This window comes from Schistocerca piceifrons, chromosome 3 (genome assembly GCF_021461385.2).
Source record: "Schistocerca piceifrons isolate TAMUIC-IGC-003096 chromosome 3, iqSchPice1.1, whole genome shotgun sequence".
Classification (NCBI taxonomy): Eukaryota; Metazoa; Arthropoda; class Insecta; order Orthoptera; family Acrididae; genus Schistocerca; species Schistocerca piceifrons.
In genome coordinates this window covers 604,944,604-604,964,249 of record NC_060140.1, presented here as the reverse complement: position 1 = coordinate 604,964,249, position 19,646 = coordinate 604,944,604, and the positions used below count along the sequence as shown (strand labels likewise).

The 19,646-nt window shown below is 44.5% G+C and overlaps 1 protein-coding gene and 1 long non-coding RNA gene across 3 annotated transcripts in view; one reads left to right on the top strand and one right to left on the bottom strand.

The window, feature by feature from the left end:
* The window catches only part of LOC124789739 (allantoinase), a 253,013-nt gene that overhangs the window by 122,195 nt on the left and 111,172 nt on the right, over positions 1–19,646 (bottom strand). The window lies entirely within an intron of this gene.
* Positions 10,691–19,646, top strand: part of LOC124789740 — a 926,922-nt gene continuing 917,966 nt past the window's right edge. Inside the window, exon 1 of the long non-coding RNA XR_007016159.1 lies at positions 10,691–10,774. This is a non-coding gene — a long non-coding RNA (uncharacterized LOC124789740). The remainder of the gene's footprint in view (positions 10,775–19,646) is intronic.

Sequence of the window (19,646 nt, the reverse complement as noted above, 5' to 3'; positions counted from 1 at the left end):
GTTTCATTTGACATTTTACTTTTTAGTCGTTGCACGTTCTTTTAATTTGATGACTATATTCTTAGAAATGGCACTGTCTAATTTTACTTTATTACATCGGAGAGATAACTTATTACAAACATATGGTTCTATGACAGCTACATATTGACGAATTTATTCGATCTCTTACATTGTCTTATCTTGGATGAGATTCTTACCACTGACTTCAGCAAACAGTCTAAGTAATTACCTCAGGTTAACGGCGCAGGACCTTAACTTACTAAAGCTTTTCTGACTCTTGTGTCGTGTTTGGTGTACCGTAGACAGCAATATGGTAGAGCTCGCAGAATTTATCAAATCGCCGAGGGCACCACCAACAAGGCTCGGAAACGATACTCGCGTTCGAACAGGCTTGAGATTTCCCGATAATCCGTAGAGTTCCATATGGTATCGAACCTTCACACGAGTTTGGACTCGCGCCACGCGACTGCAAGTGATACACGAGAAATTACAAACTAGCCACAAGAACAACCTGTAAGTCTGTGACCCGGTTGCTACTTGCCAACAACAAAACTTGATGTGGCGACAGTCCCACGAGCTATATGTTAAAGCTGTAATTGTGTTTAAAGTTTGATAATAACGTAAAGCACAGGAGGGAATAGCATTACAGCCTACCAAAGTACAATCTGCTGCTGTATTTAAACAAATTTGCATTAAGAGTTCTCACATGGTACGGTACGTATGGATAGTCAGTATAAACATCTTTGATGAATTTTGAGTAGAGCGAAAATGTAAAAGTGAAAATATTGCCTGAAAAAATATTACTTGACTCTGAACTCAGTACAATATTTTATTTGTACTTTGGTACTTCACCTAAGCCTATTGACGTTTTATGTTTCGGTTTTGCACAGGTTTACAGATTCCCTATTCTGTGGTTGGTGAATATCATCGTACTTAGTGCATAATCATGTGATTTCTTAAACTCAAAGCGAATTACATTATAGCTGATTTATTCGTTTCCCGATTTTAGCAGTTGCCGGTTTTTTAAAATATTTTTATCAGTCTTCTGAGTGATTTGATGCGGCCCGCTACGAATCCCTCTTTTAGGCTAACATTTTCATCGCGAAGTAGCTGTTGAATCCTGAATCCTCAGTTTTCCTCTACAGTCTTTAACCTCTACAGCTCTCTCCAATGCCACTGAAGTTATTCGGTAATGTCTTAACAGACGTCCCATCATCCTCTTCCTTCTTGTCAGTGTTTTCCATATATTCCTTTCTCGTCGATTCTGCGGAGAACCTCCTCATTTAAGACCTTGTCAGTCCATCTACACTCCTGGAAATGGAAAAAAGAACACATTGACACCGGTGTGTCAGACCCACCATACTTGCTCCGGACACTGCGAGAGGGCTGTACAAGCAATGATCACACGCACGGCACAGCGGACACACCAGGAACCGCGGTGTTGGCCGTCGAATGGCGGTAGCTGCGCAGCATTTGTGCACCGCCGCCGTCAGTGTCAGCCAGTTTGCCGTGGCATACGGAGCTCCAACGCAGTCTTTAACACTGGTAGCATGCCGCGACAGCGTGGACGTGAACCGTATGTGCAGTTGACGGACTTTGAGCGAGGGCGTATAGTGGGCATGCGGGAGGCCGGGTGGACGTACCACCGAATTGCTCAACACGTGGGGCGTGAGGTCTCCACAGTACATCGATGTTGTCGCCAGTGGTCGGCGGAAGGTGCACGTGCCCATCGACCTGGGACCGGACCGCAGTGACGCACGGATGCACGCCAAGACCGTAGGATCCTACGCAGTGCCGTAGGGGACCGCACCGCCACTTCCCAGCAAATTAGGGACACTGTTGCTCCTGGGGTATCGGCGAGGACCATTCGCAACCGTCTCCATGAAGCTGGGCTACGGTCCCGCACACCGTTAGGCCGTCTTCCGCTCACGCCCCAACATCGTGCAGCCCGCCTCCAGTGGTGTCGCGACAGGCGTGAATGGAGGGACGAATGGAGACGTGTCGTATTCAGCAATGAGAGTCGCTTCTGCCTTGGTGCCAATGATGGTCGTATGCGTGTTTGGCGCCGTGCAGATGAGCGCCACAATCAGGACTGCATACGACCGAGGCACACGGGGCCAACACCCGGCATCATGGTGTGGGGAGCGATCTCCTACACTGGCCGTACACCACTGGTGATCGTCGAGGGGACACTGAATAGTGCACGGCACATCCAAACCGTCATCGAACCCATCGTTCTACCATTCCTAGACCGGCAAGGGAACTTGCTGTTCCAACAGGACAATGCACGTCCGCATGTATCCCGTGCCACCCAACGTGCTCTAGAAGGTGTAAGTCAACTACCCTGGCCAGCAAGATCTCCGGATCTGTCCCCCATTGAGCATGTTTGGGACTGGATGAAGCGTCGTCTCACGCGGTCTGCACGTCCAGCACGAACGCTGGTCCAACTGAGGCGCCAGGTGGAAATGGCATGGCAAGCCGTTCCACAGGACTACATCCAGCATCTCTACGATCGTCTCCATGGGAGAATAGCAGCCTGCATTGCTGCGAAAGATGGATATACACTGTACTAGTGCCGACATTGTGCATGCTCTGTTGCCTGTGTCTATGTGCCTGTGGTTCTGTCAGTGTGATCATGTGATGTATCTGACCCCAGGAATGTGTCAATAAAGTTTCCCCTTCCTGGGACAATGTATTCACGGTGTTCTTATTTCAATTTCCAGGAGTGTATAAAGCCGCGGTGCGGACGGCTAAGGGAACGCCTGATCAAATCCACTCTCCCGACTAGCCGCTGGGCTAGTAATGCACCACTTTAAGTTATCGAACAAATCATTGCTTCCTTTGCTGATGGACGATGAAGCTCTCAATTTAAATGTGCAATCAGCACACAGGTAAGTAATCATAATAAAAGTCTGACGTGGCTAAGTCAAATATTTTGGGCGAGAGAATTAATTTAATTACACTACATGCAGTAGACGAGCTCTGAACTTGCCCTTTGGAGATACGCTATCGCTATAGTTTTATAGATATTCAGTTGAAACTTTTGACATCTTTATGATTATAGCAGAACTCCCTTCTACTTAAATTTAATATCCTAGCCTTATTTATTCGCCTACTTAATCTATCTTGCTTCCTTAATTTCTAAGACAAAAACCAAAAAATCGTGAATTTCAACTAAAATTTTAATTTGTGAGATCCAGAACACTGTTTCTACTAAATTATTATGAAAAAGAAATCTAAATATAAATTTTTAAGTTTCTAGCTCTTTTCTGTTGCGCCAATGATTTTTACAGAAAAACGTCCAAATTTCGAAAATGGTTAAAGTTATTGAACTGATATTCAGCACATTGATTTAATATTACTCCTGACATGCTAGAAACGTTTCAGGTTATTTACTTGATTTTTAAAGTATTGCGCAACATTTATGACGTCAGATCTAGTTACAGCGGACTGGCTGGCACACAATGGAAAGACTGATGTGAATTTTATAACGCGTGAGTATGCTGCTTCCCTACAGACTGATAAAATATTGAAACTAATTTCATAAATATTTCCTTTATAATGTGTCTAGGACGTTCGCACGATGGAATAAACATTTCGTGATATGAGATTATACATGTTGCGTTACGGGTGTAAATTGTGTGTTCCTAAATTTAATAAATACTCACATTAGAAATTTAAATTTCAAGCCTTGTAAACTGCTCAACAAAACGTTAGTAACATTTTAGCCTGCAGGTGTATGCATTGCTGCGAAAGGTGGATATACACTGTACTAGTGCCGACATTGTGCATGCTCTGTTGCCTGTGTGTATGTGCCTGTGGTTCTGTCAGTGTGATCATGTGATGTATCTGACCCCAGGAATGTGTCAATAAAGTTTCCCCTTCCTGGGACAATGAATTCACGGTGTTCGTATTTCAGTTTCCAGGAGTGTAATATACAGCATTCTTTTGTAGCACCACACCTTAAATTCTTCGATTCTCTTGTCTTCTTTTTATGTTCCTCAACTCATTTCTCAGCCACTAAATTCGCAGCACACCTGGACCAACATCAATTCACCGCAAGCCACCTGACGGTGTGAGGAGGAGAGTACTCTTCGTATCACTAATTCCTTCCATTTGCGAATGTGTTCAGATCTTAACACAGTAGTGCCACTTTTCTCTAGAATTGATGCAAAGTGAAATTAAAAGCACGAAATGAATTCGCAATTCTGAATAAGGACAACCATGAGTTGTAGAATGGAATGGCGACGATGAAAATTGGTGCCGGATGGGGACTCGAACTCGGATTTCCCGCTTTTATTACGAGCGGTCGCCTTACCATTTGGCTATCCGTGTGCGACTCACGGCCAGACCCAAACTTCCACACCTGTACTCGTACGTCCATTATGTTTATTCCCGTGCAAGTCACACGTTGTACTTGAAAGTCGCTTGCCCGGTATCGGCAGACATATGCGATTTTCGTCGTAAACACAATAACGCAGGCCCTGCAACATCGTATTTACCTGCCGATACCGGACGAACAACTTTCAAGTAAACGTCTGACCTGTACAGAAATATGCATAATGGATGAACGAGTACAGGTGGTAGACGTCTGGTTGACGACATATGGAAGTTTGGGCCTGGCCGTGAGTCGTGCACCGATAGCGAAATGGTACAGTCTAAATAAAATGGTTCAAATGGCTCTGAGCAATATGGGACTTAATATTTGAGGTCATCAGTCCCCTAGAACTTAGAACTACTTAAACCTAACGGCATCACACACATTCATGTCCGAGGCAGGATTCGAACCTGCGACCGTAGCGGTAGCTCGGTTCCAGACTGAAGGGCCTAGAACCACTCGGCCACACCAGCCGGCAGTACAGTCTGCCTTTGATAGGGCAACAGAGCGGACGCGTCCGTGTTTTCCGTGTGCGGAGCGCGAGCTCTTCTTGTTTACATTCTGACGGCCGTTGTTTAAGTGCCAGCTTACCGTATACGATACATGGCTAACCGTTATCGTAAATCTACACTCCGATTTACTTTCTGCAACGATTATGCCCGAACCAAAGCACTCGAGGTGGAGCGTTTTCTGCGAGAGGAAGTGAAGGTCCCGGCGACCGATATTATCGGCATACATTTGTGGATCGTGAGCTGCACGGTCATTGTTAATATCATTAACGACGCGGCGTGCGAACGCATACTACGTGAGACCAAACAGAGGCTCCGCCGGGGCCGGTAACCGTCGACCACGCGGGCTTAGGTATGCGAACGATACGCATTTTGGAATTGCCATTCGAACTTCCTGCTGAGGAAGTCGTCGCAGCACTCCAACCATACGGCACAGTCGACGGCCATACTGCGGAGGAGTGGACACAGCTTCGGACATATCCTGTCCTAAACGTCGTCCTACAGGTCACCATTGATCTCCGAAGCCACTTCCCATCCTACTTACAGATCGGCGGATGCCGTGCGATAATTATGTACGACGGCCAGCCTCGGACCTTTACTGGTGCGGTAAAGAAGGTCGCCTTAGATCTGAATGCCTACAACGGCGTATTACGCAACTTCCAGCTGCCGAAGGACCACCCATGTCGCAACCTACGGTGCTACGGGTGACCTTGGGCGATGCTCTAGCTTCTCCTACCGCTTCGCAACGCCGCTCGGACGCCACAAACGAGTCCGACGGGACCCCGACGGAGAGCGCCTCGGACGGCCGGCCATCAACGCCGCTCCGACGATGCCGACGAGATTGGCCGCTGGCACTACCCTCGGCAACACGATGGAAATCGACTCACTCATCGTCTCTACGGTAGCCTTTCTGCCAGGACAACCCTTCCGTCGTCGGACACGGAGGGTCGCATACGGAAACAACGTTCTCCGGAACGTCGCAAGGGAAGGCGCCGCACCATTTCCGGCCAAGAAGAGACGTTGCAAGTCGAGGATGACGCAACCGTTGACGAGTACGACTCCCCCGAATCCGCTACTGCCGACGAAGACATTAGCTCGGAGGCATGCACCGGTGTGCGTGCGCTCGTCTCCCCGACGCCCCACGCGGACGCTGAACTAATTAATCGACATATCACAGCCGACACTACATCACGATCCATTGCATCATCTTCTGCAGACAGAATGGACGATACACCGGTTACGGAACCCTGCCCCGTCGGGACCGATCCACTAATCATACTCTCCCCAAATACCCTGCGGGCGAACAAGATAACGTTCCACTGCGACGCCCACGCGCTTGCGCTGACGCCAGAGGGGACCAGCCTCCAGCAGTCCACCAGGCCTACCGGATAGCAACCATCAACACCAACAACATCCGTTCCAGGGTGAAAATTTGCCTTATGCAGGAGATTTTCTGGGCTTCCGGTATTGATTTCGCTCTTCTGCAGGAAGTTCACTTGGCCAGTCTCCCGGATATCAATGGCTATACCGCCCACGCCTCAGCGAGTGATCCTAAGGGCCGTGGAGTGGACATTTGCGTCCACCACGGGGTTTCTGTCACCGACGTCGCCTTCCTTCCATCAGCTCGGGGCATGGCACTCACTGCCAAGGGGACAAGCATCATTGATGTCTACCCTCCTTCAGGCACTGACCAAAGACAGAACGGGCCCAGTTTTATTCAGAGGAAATCACCACCCTGTTTTTAGGGCGACACGACCGCTGCCTACTAGGAGGTGATTTTAACTGCGTTCTGCACCCCAAAGATCAGATTCCACTTTATACTACCTGCCAGGAACTACTATAGTGGTGCGGGACCTCCTGCTTCACGATACCTGGGAAATTCAACATGGCGACCGTTCTGGCCATACCTTTCTTACCAGTCGTTCCACACGCCGTCTAGGCAGGATATATGCCTCACAAACTCTTAGATCTGCGATACGGGGCGCTGAACGCTGGTCACTGGAATTTCCCGACCATTGCGCTTACATCTGTAAGCTCCTACTTCCGCCGCAATCTGTATGGCGCTGCCGCGCACCATGGAAACTAAATACTTCTCATCTGCGTGACCTGACTCGTCGCCAACAAGTCACTGAGACGTGGACAGCCTGCGAATGACGCCTTCCAAGCTACCGCTTGATGGTGACATGCTGGATGGATTGCGCCAAACCAGCGATCCGGAAGACTTGGCCGACTGGCATAACAACACTGTTGACTTCTGTTATGCGATTCTCCGAGATCTGGACACTCAGCCGCCAATACCAGACAACTAGTTAGAACGGCAAAGAACTAAGGCGAGGATAATTGCGATGGCACGCCAGAAATTGCAAGAGGTGGTGATAAGGGTGCGGCGCCGATCATGCGGGTCTGGAAATTCAATCCATGCATCATATAGTGTCCGACGAACGACGGCGTCGTCGGCAGATCATCAACACTCTGACCACGCCTCAAGGCACGCAGGTGAGCAATCAGAATGACATCGTCCACCGATTCGTCGAACTCTACCGTCGTACTTATAGTGAAGAACATGATGATACGGAAGTAGACGACTCTTTTTGCAATAAGTCACGCGCACCCTACCTCACACCGAGGCGGATGCTTTCACAATGGCGGTCGCGCGGGACAAAGTCGCCAACGCCACGAACAAGGGTGCAGTCAACAGATAGCCCGGCATTGACGGCTTACCCATTGAGTATTACCGTGCCTTCCGGGACCTCATGGCAACACAAATGGCTCTGAGCACTATGGGACTTAACATCTATGGTCATCAGTCCCTTAGAACTTAGAACTACTTAAACCTAACTAACCTAAGGACATCACACAACACCCAGTCATCACGAGGCAGAGAAAATCCCTGACCCCGCCGGGAATCGAACCGGGGAACCCGGGCGCGGGAAGGGAGAACGCTACCGCACGACCACGAGCTGCGGACATGGCACCACAGTGGACGGCTATGTGTCAAGAACTGATGACACCTGACAAAACAATCCCACCCGCATTTGTTGAGGGCATCACAATTCTGGTCCACAAACCAGCCTGTGGTTCGACGGTCACGAGTTACAGACCACTCACCCTTCTCAATGCCGATTACAAGATTTTCTCTCGCTTACCGGCAATGCGTCTCCCAACAAAACTCACTCATATCCTCTCCCCGGAGCAAAGGACGCCTGGAGGACAGGTTAACATACAGACTGCCACAGGGGAATATCGCAACTTAATTGCGATGGCGGCGGCCTGCAGACTCCGTACAGCGGTCGTCGCTATAGAGATCGATAGCGCCTTCGAAAACGTGCGCCATCGTTTCCTGTTTTCGGTGGCGGCCCGAATGGGCATCCATCGTCCATTTCTCGACGTCCTCCGGCGTCTTTACAACAGTGCCAGTTCACGTGTCCAAGTCAATGGACGTGTAGCGAGGCCGTTACATACGGCAAGGGTGCCCCTTCTCTACTCTCCTGCATGCCATTGCCCTTGAGCCCCCCATTGGGGGCTTGACAACCAAGCTCACTGGCCTCACCCTTCGGCAATACTCTTTTCGCTGTCAGGCTTATGCTGATGACCTCCTCCTCCTCCTCATTCGCTCAAGCTCTGAGAGTCGAGAATTTCTCGAATTGATCACATGTTATGGGGCTGCCGCTGGCGGTGCTATGAATGTCGCCAAATCTTCTGCATTGCACGTTGGACGAAGCCTCCACGAAGGTGAAGTGGCACGCCTGCCGCTTGTGCGGATTTTCCGATTTTCCGGTGCCTGGGCATTAGCTTTGCCCCCACGGTCTCACGCACAGCGGCAATGAATTTCCGTCACCTGTTACACATCATCCGCAACGACGTCCGCCAGAACCTCCTGCACAGCCAGGACACACTTCAACGCGTTGAGTTTCTTATTCGTTATGTGGCATCAAAATTCGTCCACATCGTCCAAGTTCTCCCTCTGCCGACAGCGATTGGGCACAACCTTCAGGCGGCCTTTGGCTATTATCTCACGGCTGGTTCCATGTTTAAAGTCCGTTATGAGACACTTACCCTGCTCCCACGGGATGGTGGCCTCGGGCTCGTTAATGTCCGTATGCGAGCTGCTGCCCTTGTATATGAGTACCATGAGAAGACAGTGGACTGGGCAGGGCACATCTCTAACACGAAGCTTGCTTGAGGTCCTCCTGCCTGCTTCCACCTCACCACCGATGTTTGTCGGCCACATCGTGCCTCATTTGTCTCACATTTCGGCCTTTTACGTCGACTACTGTTACACACATACCAGTCTGCCAGATGCGCGCCCACCCAGGACTACGGATTTTTACAGCCCGCTATAGCGCCATGTTCCCTGGAATGTGATGGAGACCAAACATCCCTCCATTTACTGGCTCATAGTGTGGACTACCATCCACCAGCCCTTCCTCCCTACGGACATCCGAGCAATGTGGTATCACATAGTCAACAGGAAATTTGCCAAGGAACAGCGACTGCACAACATTGGCTTGTCAGATTCCCCTCTTTGTCTGCTTTGCCAGCAACTGGACACTGATGACCACCGTCTGACATGCGCCTCTTCGCACGATGTCCGGCGCTTCGTGCAGCAAATCATCGCCTGCTATCTCCGAGTGCCACCAGACACAATCGAACCTCGAATGTTTCTAAACCTGGAGGACAAATGTCATGCAATTACGTGGGTCAAAGGGTGGGCGGCCGCTTATCTCATTCATGAGGGACCTAAATCGCGCCTCGACTTCTGGATCTATTTACGGAAAGCCCACGCAGCTCTCAAAAACACGCCACGTTACCGAACATTATTTGCTATCTTCGAGGGGTCTTTGTTACACCTCCACTAAGTTGGGGGATGCCTGGAGCTGAAGAAACCTACCCTCCCCCTACCCCCTCCTCCCCCGGCGGTGCCTGAGCTTAAGCCACCTATGATCGATTCTACCTCTGACCTCCGCGCATGGGACAGCGCGTCGTAAATTGAGCGGATTTTATTTCTGTTTCCTTTCTTTTTATTTACCCAGCACTTATATTTTTTTCTCTGTCGCTGATGTATGTTCCACATAATTTCATAATAATAGTGAATATTACAAAAACAAAATGCAAATAAATAAACAACAACAACGCTTTCCACTTCTGTTGATTCCTGTGTCCCACCGATCCACTATCCCTTAAAATAAATAAATAAAGATGTTAGAGCAGTTGCCCGCGAAAGGCAAAGATCCCGAGTTAGAGTCTCGGTCCGGCGAAAAGAAATAATAAAAAAAAGGGTAAGGCGGCCGCCCGCGATAAGCTGGAAATCCGGGTTCGAGTTCCGGCCCGCCACAAATTTTCATTGTCGTCATTCCATTAAACAGCTGATGCTTATCCTTATTCGCAATTGCGAGTTCATTTCATGTATTTCATAACGGTTGTAGTTGCCGCAGTGCCTGTTCCTTTGGTCATGCATGCATGCATGCAAATCTTCAATAGCACGGTGTTAACAGAACGCAGAAGACGCACGTTGTCATAGTGGACCAAAACGTAAGATCACGACCAAACGCGTGTTAGTGTGGTTTTGTCCCAAAGAAATAAAAATAATTGAGCAATAGATATCGAATAAGTTATTCCATGGACAGTACGTCGTGTTTCAAAAGTACGACTATGTATCTCACACGGCGTACTTCAATACTGGAAGAAAGCCAAAGACAGGACGAGGTCCCAAGGTCGCGGAGTGATCGTGCCACGCTAGGCTACAGGTTGCAGAACGGGTTCCAGTTATCGGAAAATGCCTCACGCAGTTCAGTCTACGTCGGCCAGCTCCAACAGCAGCCGCTGATGACCGCTACGTTCGCGTCTGTGCGCCAAAATCGTCGCTACTTGTCGTCGAATGGTCTGTGTAAGTACTTTTCCCAGATGTCTTCCGGAAATCAGCTAACGTCCCAGAAACCGATATGCACCACTGAATACATCATCGCAAGAGAAAAGAGCTCAGTGGTTTTCTCTTGGTAGTATTTTTTGATATGCTTAAGTAAAAAAAGAACAAGGCTCTTTTACCGTGCATTCTGTATCTCTATCTGTGAGTGGTATGTAGATGGGAATGTTGCTTTACTGTCGCTTTTTTCTTTGGAGTCATTGTGCTTGTGCACCGGACCATGCATATCCAAGAGATGAAGCGGTAGCATCCTGTATCGATAGACACTTCGTTTAATACGCGATGGAACACACAATAGTGAATAGTAAAACATATTATTAAACTTTGGTAATGCTTGGTACAGCAATTGTAGAATTCAGGTTTACCCTATGTGTCCTGCTTTGGCTACAGTTCCATGAACACAAATTAATAATTTTCTCTGAACTTAAGTCAGAACAAAACTGATCTTCTGTCTTGATGTACTATTCGATGAACAGTTCTATACTAACAGTACTCAGTTTAAATATCTAGGCAGGTGACCTCTGTCCATACACGACAATTCTATTCACTGTTCTGTTTCTACTGAAGACTAACCACTGTCTGTCTATCGGCCACTATTTCTGTCTCACTCGACGACTTTGGAAAACACAACAAACGTTCTGCAGGAACATCTGGCAAAACACTGACTGACTCACAACTTGCAAATGACAACTTCGGCTTGTGCACGTTACTTAATCGCGTGTCTCTACCTGGTGGGGCGGCGACTCCAGGGGGCGTGATTCTCGCGGGCAACGTGATTGGTTTGCGCGCAGCGAAGTTGCTGCTGCTGACGGACCTCCACGGTACTTCTGGAATCAACTGCCGGAAACCCTTTTTATATGGTAGAATGGAGTTGTATATAGTGATCACAAAGCTAAATCCTGATGATAACCGATGGGACACTTTCCATGGTAGCCAGACTAACACAGGATCCTTGCCGCGAGCTCTACAGGGGTTGTCTAGTGCTCTCTGAAGACAAGAAACACGGATACCAGCAATGGAAGTTTTTCACAAATGCAGATATTAGTAGCACAGGAACTGCGATACTGACATTAGTGTCCACATTCCTTGTTAGAGGTTAGGTGCAACCTTTCACTTTTAACAGAGACCTCAACGCAACGAAATAACAAAAAGAATGCAGCAATGATGGCTAGAATTTGGCTTGTCGTCGACATCGAGGTCATTAATGTCATAGTAATAGCTCAATTAGAACAGGATGGAGAAATCTGATGATTTAAGCAAATCCATCACCATTATCAACATGGATAAATCAGTTAATAGTCAGATTTCGTTTGCAGGATGCGGTATTATTTGAAGTTTCCTTTAATTCACAGTAGGATACTCCTTTCCTCAGATTTGTTAACATGCCATTTCTTCTGTCTTTGTTTGTTTACCTTTTCTTTAAGTGTGTGAGGAAAAATATTTCCTTGGAATGTATCCATCCTATTTCACTTTCCAGTTTCTGACACACTTCGTAAGAGTTTTTGTTTCCTCTACTCTTCCTATATTTCGTTCTGTACTCCGTCAATCCATTTCACTTTCTCCATCCTCCTCTTCAATCAGATTTTAAAGTTTTCCAAATATTCTTCCCACTTCTTCCCTATTGTCGAAATCTGAGTCATATTCAAGCAAACTTTGATCGATTCCTATTACTCTTATTGACAGTAAATTTTGTATTTTTCCAGATGCATCCTTCGCATGTGCTATCTTTCTTACTTCTACAAGACAGTTTTTAGCCTCATTAAGCATTCTTCCTAAATAAGTAAATTAATTTACTTTTTGTTAGTCGATGTTGCGTAGTCTAAATGTATGCTAATTACCTCTATTATCTGCCGTTAAATAATTAGACACCCTCCAAAGTAATGAACCAGAAATTCAACTATAACAAAATGAAACAACAATCATAATTAACCAGGTTTGTTGCATTAAGGTGACTCATAGATTATCTGACAAACAATAACATTTCCAAAGTAAAACCGTGGTATATCTGACTAAAGGGTCTGGGGTAAGATTCTAATAATTTTGTATAAAAAATGAGACAGTTACGTTTGTGAAGATGTTCGTAATTATCGTGATTTTAGTGTAAAAAGCAGACAGAGAAGAGTATGCGTTGCATCTGTGGCCAGATGTGAAAGCATATTTGTTATACGAATCTGAAAGCAAGCCTTCATTGTGAAGCCTGAAGCTATTGAAATTCTATAAAAATGACGGTCCTTATGGCCTATCTCAGTGCCACTGCTCGATCTCACCATATCAGTCCGTAGGTGGAGTCTAAAGCAAGCGGCTGCAGAATCGGTCATTGGCGCTCCATAAGCGGCTAAGTTCAAGGCAGCCCGAAAGCTTTCTAAGTCCCTCAGTTCATCTGCTAGGAGTTAGACCCTAGCAGCAATGAAGGCCAAATGAGAGAAGTCTGACAGTGAAAACTCCTTGAGGTTAATTCATTATGTATTGACAGATTCTTAAAAAGGAAGTCTCGTATTTCTGCGTTTTGCGCTCTTTACTAGGGAGAACTCATGTATGGTGCTCTCCAAGGTTTAATCTTAGACCCACTATTGTTCCTCATATGTGTAACCGATAGTATACAACAAGCAGAATTAGTTGTTTTTGCAGGCGACACTTGTATTATAATCAGTCCAAGCATATGTACAGAAACAGAAGAAATGGTAAACAAAGTTCTTAAAAATTTCATCGACTGGTTTTCTGCGAATGGTCTTACTCTCAATTTTAAAAAGACAACATTTTCAGTTCTGCACATCTAGAGACACTACACAATGATAAGTGTAGCACATGGTGAGGAAACAATAAATGTGGTGGAAACATGAAAATTCTTAGGGGTCCATATTGATGAGAATATAAATCGGAACTTCTAAAACAACTTTGTGGCTACATTTGCGCTTAAAATCGTTGCAAATCTTGGGGTGAGGTAAATCCGAAAGTTGACATATTTTACATATTTTGATTCATTAATGTCGTATAGAATAACGTTCTGGGATAACTCGTCTTTAAGAAAGAAATTCTTCATTGCACAAAAATTTTCTATAAGAATAATATGTGATGCTCAGCCATGCTCATCTTGTAGACATCTGTTTAAAGAGTTGGGCTTTCTGACTACTGCTTCAAAGTATATATATTCCCTCATGAAGTATGATGCAAATAATCCACTGCAGTTCAAAAGGAACAATGAGGCAAGTAATTACAATATCAGAAGGAAAAATTACATTCTTTACTCTACATTAAGGTCATCTTTAGCACAAAAAGGGGTGCACAATGCTGCAACAAAAGTTTTTGATCACTTACCCACTGATATAAAGTGTCTGACAGACAGCAAAGTGAAACTTGAGAGCAAACTAAAAAAGTTTATCTTTGATAAGTGCTTCTATTCCGTGAAGACTATCTGTTTCTGTAATGTGTGCAAGTAGTGGGTAGGAATTACTATAAAAAACCCTCAGAAATGTTCGGAATGTAACCCTATGAGCATATTAATTTGTGATGAGAGTGTAAAATGACTCGTTCCACATCATCGCAATGTATCATGCGAAATGATCCATGAGCATGTAACTAATTTTGTTCAGACTGGCTGGGCTATGGATCTCTCGAATGCCAACCAGTAAACAAAGTCCTTGAAAGATGTTGATCCCCTTTCCCGTGTTTTGCTTCAGCTGATTAAACAGTAACAAAGTTCCTACTATTTTCTGCTGAAAAGAGGAATCTCATTTTCTTTCTATCTCTTTCTGTGGCCAGTGAAGTGAGACCTCAGCAGCACACTCGAGTTTCTCTCTCCAATTCCCAGTTTATTTACATTAGATCCTGACAGTTCTTACATCGCATAAATATTTAGTTTTTGTGGATCCAGCGTTCAGCGTCATCCCACACTTACAGAGACGTCCCAAACTGTCGGCTCTCACTCCCTTTTCCATCTATTACCTATGGCGTCTGTTCACAATAGTACCTTTCCAGTCGTTGCTAAAAACAGCATTTTTCCCCTTTCCACCTTGGAGTCATAAAAACAGTCACCACTGGAGGCCTTACGTCATGAGAGATCTTTGTTGCCTGTGGAGCACGCGGAAACCAGTTGCGGCACTGCAAAGGAAAGTCTTGTCAGCCGAGTGGCATGGACCTGAAACTCTACCAGTGCGTCCTTCTGAGAATTCCCATGGGGATGGTCTCGCTGTCTGGCTATGCCACCTCTCTGCTCACCTGAGTGCTGACAGCTCATCCAAACGTGCTTAGAAAATGGCTTTGTATTTATATAAACCATGCAGTTCTGAATACAAATGTAAATTATGTTAATTAACTACTGACAGTTACTGGTACTGATATGCATTATATTTTTCATTGTTGATTAATTATCGCCGGCCGGAGTGGCCGAGCGGTTCTAGGCGCTTCAGTCTGGAACCGCGCGACCCCTACGGGCACAAGTTCGAATCTTGCCTCGGGCATGGATGTGTGTGATGTCTTTAGGTTAGTTAGGTTTAAGTAGTTCTAGGGGACTGATGACCACAGCAGTTAAGTCCCATAATGCTCAGAGCCATTTGAACCATTTTTTATTATTAATTATCCGGTTTTTATATTCTGATTCTGTATTAGTTATGGAAAAAATAGTCACATAATATCATACAAACTTCTTTCCCTGTCGTATTATTTTTATTGGGGTTTATGTCTTTGCTATTTTATTTCCTTTTGTCTTGGGAGTGTTGATAGGTCTTGCAATTATTTCTAATGTTTTCTTATTACTGCCATTATTTTTCAAATGCGGTCTTCAATTTCTGGTAGGACTTTCACTCTAATTCCTCCTACTTTTGTTCTGCCTGTATAATTCAAGGAATAATCCACATGTCCGTCACTATACATATTAAATATGGCTGTACACATATGCACAAACATTATGTCATTCCTCTCTTAATAACTATTTGACCTAAGTAAAGATTCTATAATAGTCTTCTACCCTTCATCTATTCCTATTTATTTCACAGTTTTGATCATGGTTTTTCATTTTACCCAATCAAAAACTCTCCTCAGGCTATGATAAACAAATCCCCTACTGACTTCCGACATTCTTTCCATCGATATCCTAACACATTTTGTGCTGCCTCTCATTCCCCTTTCTCTTCTGAATCCAAACAATCGTCTGGAAAGATGTTCTCTGTCTTGTATCCCATTCTTCTCAGTTTTATAGGTGCAGGACCTTGGCGTTAAGATATATAAGAGTAATAATTATATAATACTTGCAGTATTTTTTTTATACTAGTCACAGAAGCATAAGACGAATTGGTTGTATTTGAATTTTTCCACTTTGCTTGGCAAATGTATGTGTCTTATTAACGAATATAATAAAGAAAGGAAGAGGTGACGAAACTTGCACTCCTCTCAAAGAAAGCAAATGGTGCTGCCCGTCTTCTCTCCGAAAACAAGGACGAATCGCCGTAAAATCTGCGAGGGCCCTCACACAATGTGGTTTGACTGTTGTGTGATCTGGGGATTAGGAGCTGTGTACAACCATCTGCTCCCCTCTTTCCAGACAAATGCTGGCGACGAAAATTTCCTATAGTGTCAAGAGTCGAAGGGGCCTCTTCTACAAGAGTTGCTGCCTTCAGAACAAAGTCTGGTTTAATGAATTATCCCAAACCAGTCTACCCTGTGCAAGCCTCTTCATCTCTGCACGACTGCTGCAATCTTCATCTATTTGAAACTGTTTACCATAGTCATTCTCTACAAATTTTACTACTCCTACCTCTCTCCACTGTTAAACTGACAAGTCCTTGATGCTTCAGGGTGTGTCTCATCAACCAATACATTCTTTTAGATAAGTTGTGATATAAATTTCTTTTTTCCCAATTCGATTCAGTAGCTCCTAATTAATTATCTGACCTAGCTACCTTATATTTAGCGTTTTCCTCTAGCAACACATTTACAGAGCTTCTATTCTCCTCTAGTCTGAGCAGTTTATCATTCAAGTTATGCTCCCATAAAAGGTTAAATTCCAGACAAATACTTTCAGAAAAAACTATTGAACACCTAAATTTTTGTTAGATGTTCACAAAGTTCTCTTTTACAGTAGTGTTTTTCTTGCTGTTGCCAATTTACATTTTATATCCGCTCTATTTTGTAATTTTTTTTTAAATTACCACTACCAGTCACAAACTTTGTAGACTATTGTATTACTTATTTATTTAGCGACATGTTTCAAGGGAATACCTGCCCTTCAGGCTAAATGGCATTACAAAATAACTTTACAATAAGGTCATACTGATGTTACATAGCCTTTTCGTAAATGCTGTGGTTATCTTTGTTCTTCTGGCGTGGCTGTCTCGTTGTGATGCTCTGAGGTGTTTCCATTTCCGTGGCCCTCTTGGCTTTCTTGGTCACTGTTCACAAATTTTCACTATCGTAACAGTAACTTGGAAACACGATGTGTGCTCTAAGGAGCCCAAAAAAAAGTAAAGCTTTGTCAATTATCACAAATATGAAGACATATACCGTCATCTGCCCTGTAGTACTGTATGGTTCGGAAAGCTAGACGCTTACCAAGAAAGAAAGAGAAAAATTGAATGTTGTAGAAAGAAAAGTGATGAGAAAAATCTGAGGATGTGTGTTGGAGAATGACGTCTGGAGAGTTCAAAAGAACACTGAAATTTATCAGTTAATGAAGCAACTTGTAACGACAATTATACGTATAATAAATTTTTTTCTTTATGGATTTAGATAAATTAATAATAGCAATGTGTTGAATTTCTTTTTCGATTCTTTTCGTGTCATGTTAAAGAAACTGTGTGTAACTTTTGAAACGAATATTATTATTTCTGTTAGATTTCAAATAATGTGGTAATCAAAGGGAAGTGTATTTAGTGTTAAAACTATTGTAAGATGTGAAAATTGTAATTTATACACTTGGTCCATACGTAGGTAATGCGTTAGGATATGTGTAGTAGAAAACCTGTGGTGAATACCCTACCTGTAGGGGAGCGGGAAAAGGTGGAGGCAGGCGAGGCGGGAAAACGCACACTGGCGCGGTTCTGCACAACGGGCTCAGTAACACAGTCGGAGGCGAGCAACAGTCGGAAGTACACGTACTGTACCGAGGAGGCTACCCAGGAAAAGTGGATTCCATTGAGCCTCGGATGGACCGATTCCGACGACTACTTGGCATGGCTATATTCTGAGGCACAAAATTGGAAAAATTACGACGCTAAGAAGATGGAAAGTGCCGATGTTGTGTGAGCTTTAGCCGTGCTTGTATGTGTGCCGTGCTGCCCGCTATCTCGCTGCCCGCCTTCCGCCGCACCGACTTGCACAGGTCAAACATTTATTTCATCTTTAGAAGTGTATCTGTGTGGACCAGTGTCGAGACTGTTTCTAATGGTTCAATAATAATGTGACTTTTACCAAAATTGCTTTAGCCATGACTTATCCTGATCACTGACCTAGACAGGATCCTTACCTCGTATTGTGCAATCCGAGTATCCTAAACTGAAAGTTTAATGTTAAAGTTAATGAGAATTATCAGCAGATTAATCTATACCATAAAGGTATATAAAGTTCTGTGAGTTGTTGCCAATGTTGGTAAAGAACAAAAGAGTTATTTTTTTTTAATTGAGTTAGCGATGTTATTTAATTAATTTGAGACAGAAATAATGACAGTTAAATTATTCAGAAGTAAGACAAAAGAGTAGTTATCCAGAGATTGATAAAATTTGTGTGTTAATTTGCCTTCAGTACTTAACAGTTTCAGTATAACCACTATAACAGTTTCAGGGCCCCCCCTCTTTCTCTTATCCATCCGTTCAAACCTTGATGTGTACTGCTCAGATTTGACCAGTAAAGCTAAATTCTATATTATACCTAAGTGTATTAGTGTTTTTTTCATCTTTAAGAGTAACATTGTATATGTGCTTTCAAAATTGCTAATTATAGGGTAATCTTTGCCCGATGTCAGTCTGCTCAACATACAAAAATGTAGTTAGTAGTAATCATTACTGTGTGGTGTTGTGTAAATGTAGCTCGTCCAAATTAGTACCAAAAAAGAGAAAACTTTAGTTCAGTGGATTTTTCGGGTTCCAAACTTTGCCATATAACGCATCATTACTACGTGTTACTATGCTTGTACATGCACTCACTTGTACAAGGAAAAACTCACTAATTGCCTAAGTAGGCTGGCGACCGAATTGTTAGTTATAGGTAGCATCTACTGTGTGTACTTCTTGTCCATGCGAAAGAATAATTATACTGTACATTTGCTTGATGCATCACTGTAGTTATTGACTGAGTATAAGTCCGATCTTGCTTCTATTAGGTACACGCGGTCAACTTTTGTACTAAAATCCTTGTTCATAAGGTGAAGCCCGTGAACTTATTACAGTACAGGCTTTATATAGCTAACGTACGTCCGAGTAGGGCGGTAGTGTTACAAGTGGCTTCCCGGTGACAGGACATCCAGTTGTTGTCGGTTACAAATTAACGAAAAGATTGAACAGTGGATGTTCAGTGGCACGAATAGCAATAAAGTTTAGCAAAATAAACTGCAGTGTGAGTGAAGTATAATAGTGTGGTATAGTTGGCATTCAATATGGACGGGAACGTAGGCAGGGTAGATGCGCCAAGTGAAATGGAGAATGCGGCTGGCAGTAGCCGGAGTTTACGCGGCCAGATAACAGATGGCGTTAGCGAAAGACAGTTGGCGTACATACAATACCACGAACACGTCAATGAACAGATTGAAAGGTTGAGATCACCTCGAACACAGCAAGGGACAAAACAGGAAGCAGAGGGTGACTTTGTAGATGATAGTGGGTATGTGAATGAATCCACTGACATGTTTGAT